Genomic DNA, 14,308 nt, shown 5'->3' on the forward strand with positions numbered 1-14,308 from the left:
CGAGATTGATGACCCTGACAGCAACGTGTTGCTTCTGTAAAATTAAATTTGCCCAAAAATTTATGTATTCTTCTCCCAGAGAGGAAGCTAAAAATATTATTCATAGTCAAGTTTTATGTTACAGTGCATTGAGTGTGTAAAATATGTTGCTTTATAATTGGTAGACAGTACTTGTACTTTTAAAAATTTGTTTAATAGAGGACTTGCATAAATAAATAACTGTGCAGTGGTGAGTAATCAGCTGGCTTGTTATGAGAATGATAAGCCTTGCCTTAGATATGTCAGTGTCTTTATCAGAGCAACTAAAATATTCAGTCCTGTAAGTTCAGGTTTTTTAGTGTTAAATGAGATGGAAGAAACCTATGCAATATAAGAAGAATATTTCAACAATTAAATGCTGCCAATCAGACTACTGGGGGTCGTACTTGTCATCAACATCTACACTCCGCCTACCACTGTGAGGTGCATGACAGAGGGCATGTCCCATTGTATCAGTTACTAGGGTTTCTTCCTGTTCCATTCACATAAGTAGTGTGGGAAGAATTGCTGTTTGAATGCCTCTGTGCATGCAGTAATTATTCTAATCTTATCCTCATGATCCCTGTGTGAGCAATACATAGCGGGTTGTAGTATATCCCTAGAGTTATCATTTAAAGCTGGTTCCTGAAGCATTCTTATTAGATTTTCTTGGGATAGTTTATGTATATCCTCAAGAGTCTGCCATTTCAGCTCCTTGTGTATCTCTGTGACACACTCCCGTGGATTAAACAAATCTGTGACCATTTGTGCTGCCCTTCTCTGTACACGTTCATTATCCCTCGTTAGTCCTTTCTGGTACGGACCCCACACACTTGATCAATATTCTAGAACCAGTTGCACGAGTGATTTGCAAGCAATCTCCTTTGTAGACTGATTAACTTCCCCAGGATACTGCCATCTGCTTTACCCGTGACTGAACCTTTGTGATTATTCCATTTCATATCCGCACAAAGTGTTGCACCCAAGTATTTGTATGAGCTGGCTGATTCCCAACAGTGACTCACTGATGTTATAGTCATAGGATTCTACATTTTTTTCATTTTGTGAAGTGCAAAATTTTACACTTCTGAACCTTTAAAGCAAGTTTCCAATCTTTGCACCTCTTTGAAATCTCGTCAAGATCTCACTGAATATTTATGCAGCTTCTTTCAGACAGTACTCCAACATAGGTAACTGCAGCATCTGCAAAAAGTCTGATGTTACTATTAATATTGCCTACTCACCAAGCGGCGGCAGGGGAACACACACACAAAAGGATTTGACTTTTGCAAGCTTTCAGAGCCAGTGGCATTACATTGTATTATCAATAATTGATTATTTCCATTGTTATATTAATATTGTCTAAAAGGTCATTAATGTACAACACATATAGCAAGGGTCCCTACAAACTTCCCTGGGGCATACCCGAAGTTACTTTACATCTGATGATGACTCTCCATCCGAGATCATACGCTATGTTCTCCCTACCAAAAAGTCCTCAATCCAGTCTCAAGTTTCACTTTATACACCATATGATCATACTTTTGACAATAACAACAGTCATTCTTGTCCACTGTACCCATTGAACACTGTGTAAGAGAATTTGTAACTTCATATCTAAATGCCCTTATAATATTGTGTAATGTTGATTTTTTTTTTAAAGAAAGAGAAAAAAAAAGAACAACAAAACCATTTGTAAGATGGCTAAGCGAATAAAACTAATTTAAAGGAAAAAAAAGAGGAAATAAAGAAAAGAGGACATATAATTGAGTGCCTTTTTTTTCTGCTTTCAGATACCTGGCCAATGAGATGAAGTTGTACCACTTCCATCAGTCCCGACATTTGTCAAAGAAGTGCAGTTTGTAAGTATTCTGAAACGTTGACTGTCGAGTACCCACTGCAGTTATGTGAATATTGACTGAATTCTGTCATGTTGAGAACTTGGATGACACAGTCTGTGTTTCGTGAGGGAGAAAAAGGTTTCATTAGCAAAGATCACAGAAGTTAGTCTGTATTGTTAACAGTCGGTTTCAACAGTTGGAGCTGTCGTTTTCTGGTCTTAAGAAATTTCTGTGATGAAACACGTGCCATTGTGAATTTGTAGCTTATGGATAAAACCCAACACATTATACATAGGTTTTTCAAAAACACAACCATTTACAGTTAAAAAAGCAGCTTGTGCACACGAGCATGTTCACATACATAGCACTCGCAGAGGCTCGTTAAGTCTTAAAATGTACAGTATACATTAAACTGTAGTTGCACCGTATACTTCGGCTGAGGTGTGGATCCACAATGTGTGGAACATTCCTGCAAACATAAACAGATGTGCATTTTGCTGTATATCATGTGCTTCAAGAATTAACAAGCCTCTGTGAGCACTACTTATGCAAACGTGCTCGTATGTACGAGGTGCTTTTTAACTGTAAATGGTTTTATTTTTGGACAATATTATGTATAATATCCTGCATTTTAAGCAGTGTGGTATAAGGTACAAGCTCACAGTGGAACATGTTTCATAACAAACTTTTTTTGAAGACCAGAGGATGACAGAACTGTCAAAACCGGTTGTCCACAATAAAGACTAATTTATGCAATATTGGGTATTGAAAGTTTTGCTCAAGGAATAAATATTACTTCTGTTCCTTATAGCTATCGCAGAGAAGCTGTATGGATGCAGTTTCATATCATATCTGCTACAGTGAAAGACTGAAGTTGAAACAAGGCTGCTGGATAGACACAGGGTGTATATACCCCAGGCTACTGGGAAATCTTGGGAGAACACAGGAATCTTTAGGATTTCTGATAATTTTTCGTTGTTTTAGTTTCCAGTTAAATTTTTGTAATTTTGACGAGTAAGAACTGATATTCGTAACAAAAATTTTACTTTGGCCCATTACAGCAGGATAATATTGCAGAAAGAAAACATAAATGAGAGAATAACGCTAAAATAAAATTTTAGTTGCAAAGAAAGTGCGCCATTTACTACAAAACAAACTGCACACACAAGTGTCTGCCAACAGCAAAATGGGTTGAAGGCTTTAGGATGAAGACTGTGTTATATTTTGTAACAACAAACTGCTTTCAATGAGTATGATGTCACAACAGTTTACTTTTATAACAGGTCATGGGAAAATATTGAGGATGGTGGTTTGAGAAGCATTATTTACGAAGTAAATTTCCTATTATGCAAGATGACTTACGTCGCATGTGAGAATCTGTGATTAATTTCTTAAATCACAGAGCATTTGACTGTCACTCAAAACTTAACACTTTGAGGGGCAGCCGTCTAGAAAAATTTTGAATCTAGAAGACCAGCCATTTATGCCATTATTTAAATATTTCCAGAATATTAGACTGAGTAACACCTTACAGTGGTTAGCACACTGGTCTCCCATTCGGCAGGACGACAGTTCAGGCCTGCTTCTGGCCATTGTGATTTAGGTTTTCCATAAAAAAAAAACTCTCCGAACAGGCCTCGGAAGGCTCAACGGTACCAAACGGCCGCCGTGCCATCCTCAGCCCACAGGCATGACTGGATGCGGATATGGAGGGGCACGTGGTCAGCACACCGCTCTCCCGGCCGTATGTCAGTTTACGAGACGGAAGCCAGTACTTCTCAATCAAGTAGCTCCTCAGTTTGCCTCACAAGGGCTGAGTGCACCTCGCTTGCCCACAGGGCTTGGCAGACCAGATGGTCACCCATCCGAGTACTAGCCAAGCCCTAAAGGGCTTAACTTCGGTGACCTGACGGGAACCGGTGTTAATGACAGCAGCAAGGCCATTGGCTAGGTTTCCCATGATTTCCCTAAATCGCTTCAGGCAGACGCTGGGATGGTTCCTTATAAAAGGGCATGACCGACTTCCCCACCCTTCACCTATCCGATGGGACTGATGATCTCGCTGTTTGGTCCCTTCCCCCTAATCAACCAACCAATCAGCGTATTTGTGTTCGATATATCTTGAAAGGTAACACACTAAAAAAGGACAAGCTTAGTTTTTCATATCTGTTTTATTTCTGTCATAGATTACAAATTATGCAATAACGGTGGCAAAAAGTAAAATTATCCTTCAAAAGCAGTTCGAGGTGAAATCTTGAGCAATTTTCCATGTAACTGGCTTTTCTATGGAAAAGTTGGAGTGCTTGTCAAAGGATCCATCGTATCCTAAAAAAAAAAAGGCAAAAAGCTTTCGATGACTGGTATATTGTAGGTGATAGCTTATCTTTTCATGTAGCTATACTGAATGTATGTTAATTTAAACCATTAACTTTTCCTATTTGCATATTCGCTCTACTTAACAGTGATGTTGCTATTGGCCGACTACAACACAAGTCCTGTGCTCTGAATATCTGCTGTCATTGGCTGGGGAGTACTGTAACTTGAGCTATGATTGGTGGCAATGGCTCATCGCAATCTCGTTTTCGGTGCTTCGAAAGATACCGTGCTTTAATTGGTGGAATTCGTATTTATACTTTTGTAATTTGAAAATATGCGCTGTACATGATGCTGCGCATCAAATATTTTGCAAAACAAGTTATTTTTTGCTGAAGTACCGGGAAGTTCTACACTTGTATACAATACCTTTACAATTCAAAAGATTTGTCAGTTCGGCAGTACCAAGGAAAAGTATATTGTCACTTAACACAGGGAAAGTTTTTTTTAACTGGGAAATTTGGGAAAAAATCCATCGCCCCCCCCCCCCCCCCGCCCCCCACTTCCTTATCAGCGTATATATCCTGAGACAACATTTGCCCAGTATTACTGATATTTTTGAGAGCGCCAACCATTATATAATTATTACATGGTTAATAATACTCATACTGAGCAATCACCAGTTTGGTAATGGGAAAGTAACTGGGGGGGGGGTTAATAATTGGAGATAATGACCAAGGTTTGGCTACTGCTAGCAGGTTCTAATGGATGTAGGTTGCAGTATCGTGCATAGATGAAGCGGCTTGCTTAGCATGGACTAGCATGGAGATTTGCATCAAACCAACCTTTGGACTGAAGGCTGCATCATCAACAACAACACACTTAATATTGAGGAAATTTAGAAACCACACATTATAATAACAGCAGAGTCTTCTTTTTATTTTTGTTTCACCCGACTTTGCGATATGTTAAATTAATCACTTTTTAATGTTTTGTGCCTTTCTGTTAGCATCTCAGTATTGTTTCATTCTTTTGACCTTGCTTTCCTATCTTCATCAGAGATGTGGATGTTCGTTTGAATATGATTTTGGAACCTACCCCCCCCCCCCCCCCCAACCTCTCCTTCCCTCCCTCCCTCCCACTGTGTTCTTTTCCTCCTCTCTCTTTTTCTCCGTTTTATTTTTGAACATAGCTCTTGTGATTTGGAGTTATCTGAAGTCCTTCTCCATTTCAGTAATCCATTTTTTTCCTGCAGAAGTAGTCATAATTTATTCAGTTGATCTATTTTGGTTCAGAATGAAGATGTATCCATAAAAATGAATTCTTTTTGTCCTAATTGTGTCTGAGAGTTTTTCGGTAGTTTGGTAAGGGTTTCATTTTTTGGTGCGGATTAATTGTTGTGAAATCTGGGGTCAAGAAATGTTTCTAATATCTTTGTTTCTTCTATCTCCAGTCTTTCAACTAGGCCATGGTTGGTGATAGTGTTTCAGCTGCATACAGGGCTTCTGGTTTGACTACTACACTGTTACAATGCTTATTTTTGCATTCTGTGAGATGGACCTTTTGTTGTATGTGTTTTTTGCGGGATAGACCAGATCAACTTCACTTCTAATTTCCATTGCCTTTTTCTCGAGCCCATTCCAGCCGATGGATTCTCCAAGGTATTTGAGTTCTTTGATTATCTCTACTTTTTGTTGTCCCACTTTAAAATGTTGTGGTGGGTTTTTTATGTTTGTTGTTACATTGGTCTTTTTAAGGGTTTTGAGACCTGTTTTTTCTGTTCAAGGGTCTGTTCTTTAGCTGTTTCCCAGGTCTCAGCTAGTAGGGTTATATCATCTGTAAAGGCTAGATAGTTGGCTTTGAAGCCTTTTGCTTTGTGCTCCTAGGCAGATTCCAGTATCTCTGTGTTCAAGTCTCCAACAAGTTTTTCTTGGGAGCACTTAACTAGCAGTGGGGGATTCCATCTCCTTAGCTTATACCAGTTTTTATTTCAAAAGGGTTAGTGTTCTCCCATGAATTTGGCTTTGGAATATGTGGTGATAAGGGTCTCTGTGATTGGTTTTATATTTTTTGTTATCTAGGGTTAATTCTTTTAGTATATATAAGGGATTCCTGGTGTATTGAGTTGCACGATTTTAAAAACTCAATGACAGTCATAACATATCATTTTGCTCTTCATTTTTAGTATGTCATGAAGTTTTTGAGGTTTAGGGTTTGTTTTGGGCAGGCTCTTCCTTTCCTGAAGCCAATTTCATATACTTCAAGTTAATTGTCTAACTGGGATTTTGCTCTGTTTAGTAAGACTGTGGAGAGTATCTTGTATGTTATGTCTAGGGGGAGATTCCTCCATAGCTGTGATCTGCTTGGGACACTTTCTTATGGAGTGGGTGGACGAGGGCCGTCTTCGATTCATCAGGGGTTTTTCATGTATTCATATTTCTTCAAAAAAGTTGTGGTGAGCGTCTGTGACATTTTTTCCTCAAAGTTCAGCTTGATTTGGTGTCTCTGAGACCTTGTGGTTTTTGAGATTTGAAATGACTGTAATTCCTCAGTGATGGATGATTCAGAGTTAGGGCTGGTTGTCGAGCTCTTCGAGACCACTTTTCTGTGTTCTTCGTAGTTGAGATGGTTTTGGAAATATTGGAAATTGTTTGCACGTATTTCCATTTCTGTCTTAAGTTTCCAAGTTCAGTGGGCTGTATTTGGTTATTTTTCGTTTAAAATTCGTATAAAAGTTCCTTGTGTGTTTTTTTTTTTTATGAAGATCATTGACTAATTTGTTTTCCACCTGCAGGTAAATGACCAAGTGGATGAAGCACCCACACTCTCACCGGTCCAGATATTCCTCAAAGAAGAGGAAGGTGTAAGTATTCATGAAATACTGACTGTCAGTTACACACTGAAGTAATGAGATAACTGTTAATTGTATTTCATTTACCAGTAGTAGAAAACGCATATACATATAATTTCTTACATACTATAGTTGAAAGTCAAACTGGAGAATACGCATTATAATAAGCCACAATTGTACTGTGTATACACACACAGATTAGGTAGGTATTTGTAAGGGACTCATTGCAAATGATACAGTTGTGTACAGTGATTTCACATAACTAGAAAATTATTGTAAAATGCTGGAGGACTTGATGATGATGTGCATGTAGTTAAGGGACAGGCAAGTGAAGTACTGTAGATGTGTAAACAGATGAAAAGACTGTCATTGCTCAGTTACTGGAAAGGACACAACCAGCAATAGCTGCAGTTTCAGGAGAAATCAGATGGCAGAAAATTCGTGCTGGACTGGAACTCAAACCCGGATCTCTGGAACTCGAACCCGGATCTCTGGGACTCGAACCCGGATCTCTGGGACTCGAACCCGGATCTCTGGGACTCGAACCCGGATCTCTGGGACTCGAACCCGGATCTCTGGGACTCGAACCCGGATCTCTGGGACTCGAACCCGGATCTCTGGGACTCGAACCCGGATCTCTGGGACTCGAACCCGGATCTCTGGGACTCGAACCCGGATCTCTGGGACTCGAACCCGGATCTCTGGGACTCAAACCCGGATCTCCCGGTTTATGTGTTAGGTCGCCATAACCACTTTGGCTATCCGTACAGGAGTCATGACAAGAAACACTTCCATATGTCGTCATCTGTGCGTCACAATCTGCATTCTTGCACTTAATTTATAGGGATTGGAAAAATTTACGTTTCTGCTTCAAAATGCAAAATTACGTTTTAGATGCTATTTTGTAGTAAACTGTATCCAGATGAACTATTTTATCAGAGATAATTTGAAATATCTTGATTCCTGCATAAAAATATTGAAAATGTAACCAGTTTTTGGTTAATGGTATTGTGCATCTTCTGGTGAAGGCCAATTTGTAAAGGTAATGTGTATAAGAACCTTTCTGCAAAATGAAAGTGTACAAATGCAACGACATATCAGTGCACTAAATGATCTGATGCCAGGCCAGTTGTGGGCAGTTGAATGGTCTATTTAAGATACGTGCTGTGTAATACAATGTAGTACTCAGCTGTGGGACCTAGTATTTTATAACAAAGAAATGTGTACATTTGTTTGTTAAAAAAGCCCAAAATATGGTTTAATGTGGACATTTCTAAAGTGGCAAATTAGGTGGAGTATGTTTTGAGCAGTGGTTGTATCGAATACTGCTAGATATCAGGCCTGCACTGAGTCGTTAACAATAGTCCGCTAACATCAGCGAGCAGTTGAGCTGTAGCTTTCCCCCAAATATTTTGTGTCACGTGTTGCTTATCATTTTCTGATTTTGAAATAAGTGAAGCTACTAATCCTGATCTGTTACGGATTTTGATTACGAACCTTACAACGTTAGAAGAGATGGGTGATCCCTTTGACAATACTGTTGGCTGTTGCCATGTGAAAGGGAGGCGGGGTTTGTTTCTGCACACCACTCTTCTTCCCTCTGGCAGTCAAAATTCTAGTTTGTTTATGCTTGTGGTCATCTGTCACTACAGCCTGTAGTGTCTGTACTATGTGCCAAAATTCTTCTCCTAATGTTAGCATAGCATTATGATATGTTCAGTTCTGCTTCTATGCTAACTGCCTTGTCTGTTCTGTCTGTTGCATTGTAAAGCATGGGTCGCACACCTACGAATGCCCACAAAAGATAGAAATTAATAGTTTGTAGATTTTGTTATCATCGAATTGTGCAGAAAAGAGAGATAATGTCCAGAAACACCTTAAATTAGAGACGCATTCAGCTCACTGTCAGGAAAAAGCTGTGGCTTTTCAACAGAACAATCATTTTTAAATTCTTAAATATAGCCAAATGAAGAAAACAAAGGCTAGTTTGGAAGAAAAAGGTTTTGGAAGTTTTTGCAAAAGCAAACATTACTGTCACAAAGTTCTCAATCAGCACCTTTCTGTAGCAGTCAGTTTCAAAGAAATAAGGCTTTGTTTATTTTCACTCACGTGACAACCTTTGAGGTATATGCATCTAATCATTAAAAGAAATATGAATCTCAACAAAAATAGATGCGAATTTTGCCAAAAAGACAGAGAGAGAGAGAGAGAGAGAGAGAGAGAGAGAGAGAGAGAGAGAGAGAGAAATAGAAAGAAATTCCAGTACGTGGGGTACATATAGAAGTTTGGGCCTGGCCAAGAGTTGTGCACAGATAGCCAAAACAGTTAAGGTGACCGCTCGTGTAAAGCAGGAAACCTAGGTTCGAGTTCCAGTATGGCACAAATTTTAGTTGTTTTCATTCCATTATACAGCTGATGGTTGTCCGTATTTGCAACTGCAAATATGTTTTGTGTATTCCATGTGGGCTGTCGTCAGCACAGAGCTTGTTCTTGTGGGCATGCATGTATGTGCAAAGGAACATTGCATCATACTTTTAACAACACAGGCCCTGCAATATCATAAAATGCTGTGTTTATACAGTGTCTGCATCGTCACAATATAATGCTCTTCAGACACGCATGCCTAAAAGCTGTGGATTAACATTATGAAATAAATCTACTTATTTCATATCTGCATTGATGTCAGCATTTTGTGACACACGAAAGTTTGTGCCGGACCGAGACTCGAACTCAAATTTTCCACTCGTTACGAGCATTCACCTTAACTGCTTCGGCGATCTGAATGTTCCCCCAGGGCTGATCCAGACTTCTATATATCGTGTAGTCACATCCCGTATGCCCACACAACTTGCGATCCTCGTGCAGGGAGAGAAGAGTGTTATATTGTCATTTTAGCCTCTCATTGGTGCATATTTGTAATATGCGACCTTTTTCACAACATTACATTACTGTATATAAATTAGTTGTCAGTTGACAGCTCCCACCAGCAATACACAAATGGGACCTGTGCTGGTTTTGCAGGCTCCAACCCTGTTGGCAGTTCCACTGTGCAAATCATTGTTCTTGCTGGTACTCAAGTAGCAAATGTATTTTAATGCGAAAATGTTGTCTAAATGAAGAAAAAATGTAACCCTGGCCCTAATGACAATTAACAGCACTACGGAGGTCTAGATCGAAGTCAACTTAGAGAATTTTTATGTACTTTTTGTAGGAAGTACAGACATCAAACTTAATACTTGTTACGAGTTAAATGTTGAGAAAATTTCAAAACGATGTCATCCTCGAGCATTATGCACGAGTCTCTATAGACCGTATGCTGAAGCTGTGGCGCGATCCCAACCGAGGGATGTTTGGTGAAGACTAGGGACTGTATTATACGCATTTGCATGCTGCATACGCATTTGCATATTTCGCCCCTTTTGACCAGTTATTGCATATTTTAATAAAAACTGGTGACAATACATATTTCACTCTGTTTACAATATTTTAAAAATTGAGACGGGTAGTCTCTAGCTCTATCTAGTTTTTATGTCTCACACATTCACCGCACCTAAAACTGCATGTAATAGCTAACCGAAAGCCCACTGCATGGCGAAATCATTACAGAATAGGAACAGGAAGAGGCGTACAGAGTCAGTGCTCCTGCGCCTGTGCCCCCCGGTTAATCCCCCCCACTGTCCCGCCGTATGCGTTCGCAACAAATAAATTAAATTACGCGAGCTTTTAGTCGCACATCCGTTGTTTCAGTTTAGCTTTCTGCTTACTTGTACACAGTTGAACGTGTTAATGATGTGCAGTGTATAACGTGTCGTGTGCCATACCACCCGTAAAAAGAATGGTCGTTTCGTGGATAGCTGACCGTCCCGGAACATTTACATATGACGGAATTATTTTATGTTGTCAAGTCTGTGAAAAAAATGTTTTGTGCAAAAAAAAAAAGTTTCAAGTAGATCAGCATGCCGAGACAAATCTTCCTATCACAGGAATGCAGAAGAAAAGGTGATGACAAAAATTTCTGATAACAGCAAGTTGCAGTAGCAGGGACTTGTCCAGAGGTAACCAAAAAAGTCTGTTTAACATGGATCTGTGCAGAGCATTCATTGCAAGCAATATTCCTCCTCACAAACTTATAAACTCTATCCTCTAAGGCTTCCTGCAGAAATATTGCTTAAATCAAAATATACCAGATGAATCGACATTGTGTAAAAATTACATACCGACAATGTGCGTAAATGTTCTGGAAGAAATACGCAATGAACTCGAGGGCAACATGATCTGGATTTCAGTTGACGAAACTGCAGACAGTTGTGGCCTGTACTTTGCAAATTTAATTGTTGGTGTTTTAAAAGAAGAGCCTTCTTCTTCCTATTTAGTGTTCTGCAAAGAACTTGAAAAAGTAAATCATTCTACGATCACTAGATTTGTGATTGAGGGTATTAGAAAAATATATCCAGAATCTTCTGTAGACGCAAGTGTGTTTGTGTTTATTTGAGATGCTGCTCCCTATATGATCAAAGCAGGAAAAGCCCTCAGAGTATTTTATCGTAATTTGATTCGTGTGATGTGCTTTGTTCACTGAGCACATCGCCTTGCTGAATGTAAGTAAACTGATTTCAGCCACAGAGAAAGTGTTTCTAAAGGCTCCTGCTCACATCAAGACCTACAAAGAAAAACTACCAAATGTGCAATGATTATAAAGAGTCCGCCTCAATTGCAAATAGAAACCGGATGTTCGCCTAGGTTTCGGTGCAGATAACCATGCCTTCTTTGGAACACACTAAAACTACAAACTGCCTAAATAGGCATCGCCCAGCATTAATACAGTTTGTAGTTTTAGAGTGTTCCGAAGAAGGCACGGTTATCCGCGCCGAAACCTAGGTCAACATCCGGTTTCTATTTGCAATTGAGGCGGATTCTTTATAATCATTAAATTATTCCAGTCGTAACTCATTGGGGTGCGTAGGTTGAAGCTGTGTCATTTTACAATGAAAATTTCAAGGCCATTAGAGGGGTAGTAAATAACTTTAATAGTGCAGAGGCTTTGGCAGTTTGCCTATCCAAGGAAGCTTTTAATGATTCAGGTATTAAAAAAGACATTGCTGTGATTAGCACTACTTTTCCCATATGCCTGCAAGTATTAAAAAGCTTGAAACTCAAGGTTTGGCATTGAATGAATCTATTCAGTTAATGAATGAAATTATTCTAGTGAACTGTTCATTGCCGGAGGTATTCCTGAGAAACCTTATAGAAAAGTTTGAAAACACTTTATACAATAACCCAGGCTTTGAACCCTTGTACCATATTGATAGTTTTATTAATGGGACAGGTGAACTTTTACCAGAAACGGTAAGTGCCAACATAGCACCCAAATTCAAATACTGCCCAGTCACCTCAGTTGATGTAGAATGGTCCTTTTCTACTTATAAAAATGTTTTGAGTGATTGAAGACACAATCTTACCACCAAACTTTTGGAACAGTACTTGTTTGTATGTATTTACAATAGTAGAAAAATGTAAAATAAATTGTAAATGATGCTTTGGTCCAATAGTATTAATTAAAAGTTAATGTTGTTAAAAAAATTCATGATTGTGTGTTGTTTTTTAAATAAAATATTACTGGGATTTTGAGTGTGCCACCCCTGCATGCAGTATATCTCGAACTTGGTCCTGTATGCATTGTTTTGCCGTGACTCAACTCACATTGCGTCTGTTTGTTACCGACAACAATAGTGAAGAAGGAACAACTCTTGAAAATAATCCCAGAAAGCCTCCCCCCCCCCCCCCCTTTCTAACCTCTACCAGAAATTATTCAGAAAGTGATATCAACATTCTAAATGTACCGATGTTTGGCATGGCTGGCACTCTTCCTCGTAATTGATATGCACAGGTTCGACTTTGAGATGTAATGCACGCAGTAACTCCTATGTTTTTTTATTATTTGATCTTGCAGATTTCTGCACTTTGTGCATTTTTAAGCATTTTTCATGCATATTTTAAGATTTTTATGATGCATATAATCCAGTGATGACACACCCACAAGAATAGCATTTTAGAGCAGTTTTGAAAAAATTGTAAGCTTTCATCAACCTGAAGGTGGTTTTGAGCAGCACAGTGCTCTACTAGGGACAGTCCTACTCAAGGCCATACACCATTGCCCTCCTCTGACCTTTGAACTCATTCATCTACAGTTTGTCAACTCCAAACTGTGGTGGAACTTGCCGTTTTTCACAATAACAGATCCATCAGGAGGTTAAGGAAGTGATTAATGACAAATAAAAACGTGTAGCTACCTCAGCTCTTACACCACTCCTCACCTGTCTGTCAGCGATGTCGCGAACGACCGACGGTGGAAAGATGGTGTGCTCCAGCAGTCAGTACCTCGCTACCTGCCATGGCGCGAGCATCAGTGTGTGTGCAGATAATGGATGTGTGTTACTTAAAATAGCAAGCGGGACTATGATATTACGTGTGCTATCAGTTGCTTGTCTTATTACTGTGCTGACTAATAAAACATTATTATCTCGAAGTGTAGTGTTTGATTAGCTGCAAAGGTGTTACTCATACTGGCACACTGCCAGCTTCATACTGTATTTACTTGAATGTAAGATGCCCCTGAATATAAAATGGCCCAATTTTTAAAAATTATTTATTTATTCATTTTTTTAATGAAAGGCTCCTTGAGAGAAATTTATTTTTAACAGATTCTGATTAACTAGAATTACAAACTGTTTTATTGACATAAAGTATCTGCCAAAAAGGTAACCTTATAACTATTGTAAACTTTTGCCATTTATTGATTGTCTAAATTTTGATAACACTTGGTGAAATAAAATAAACACCAAGAAATTGTTCACATGAATTTTTGGACTGTTTTCTTTTCTGCCTTTTATGCTTACAATCCCTGTAGTGTGTGCTACCACTATCTTGGGTCATCACCATCATCAACCTAATGGCACAGCCGTGAAATTTATACCTTCATTGTCACAAACATATGGCTGTTTCTTCAGAATATGGGGCTATTTCTGAGGTGGTTGTTATGTTGGAATTTGAGAACACAGCTATTTTTTCCTGTATACATACCAGATTTCACCTCTATCCTGAAATGTGTATGTTATAATCTCACTTCCAAACATGTCACCTCCCCCCACTCTGTGTAGAACCACCTGATATACCCCCTTTCATTCTTGTCATACGTCACGGAGAGTGTTGACAACATTGTAGCAAGAAACACAGAAGTACTTCACTTGCCTAGATCTAGGCTTTTATTGTCTCATGCAGAAATGAA

General features: G+C 39.0%; 1 long non-coding RNA gene across 1 annotated transcript in view; it reads left to right on the top strand.

Annotated features, from left to right (window-relative positions):
- The window catches only part of LOC124720300, a 71,628-nt gene that overhangs the window by 31,655 nt on the left and 25,665 nt on the right, over nucleotides 1–14,308 (top strand). Inside the window, exons 2-3 of the long non-coding RNA XR_007006122.1 lie at nucleotides 1,812–1,880; nucleotides 6,967–7,035. This is a non-coding gene — a long non-coding RNA (uncharacterized LOC124720300). The remainder of the gene's footprint in view (nucleotides 1–1,811; nucleotides 1,881–6,966; nucleotides 7,036–14,308) is intronic.

Source organism: Schistocerca piceifrons, chromosome 11 (genome assembly GCF_021461385.2).
Source record: "Schistocerca piceifrons isolate TAMUIC-IGC-003096 chromosome 11, iqSchPice1.1, whole genome shotgun sequence".
NCBI classification, from domain to species: domain Eukaryota; kingdom Metazoa; phylum Arthropoda; class Insecta; order Orthoptera; family Acrididae; genus Schistocerca; species Schistocerca piceifrons.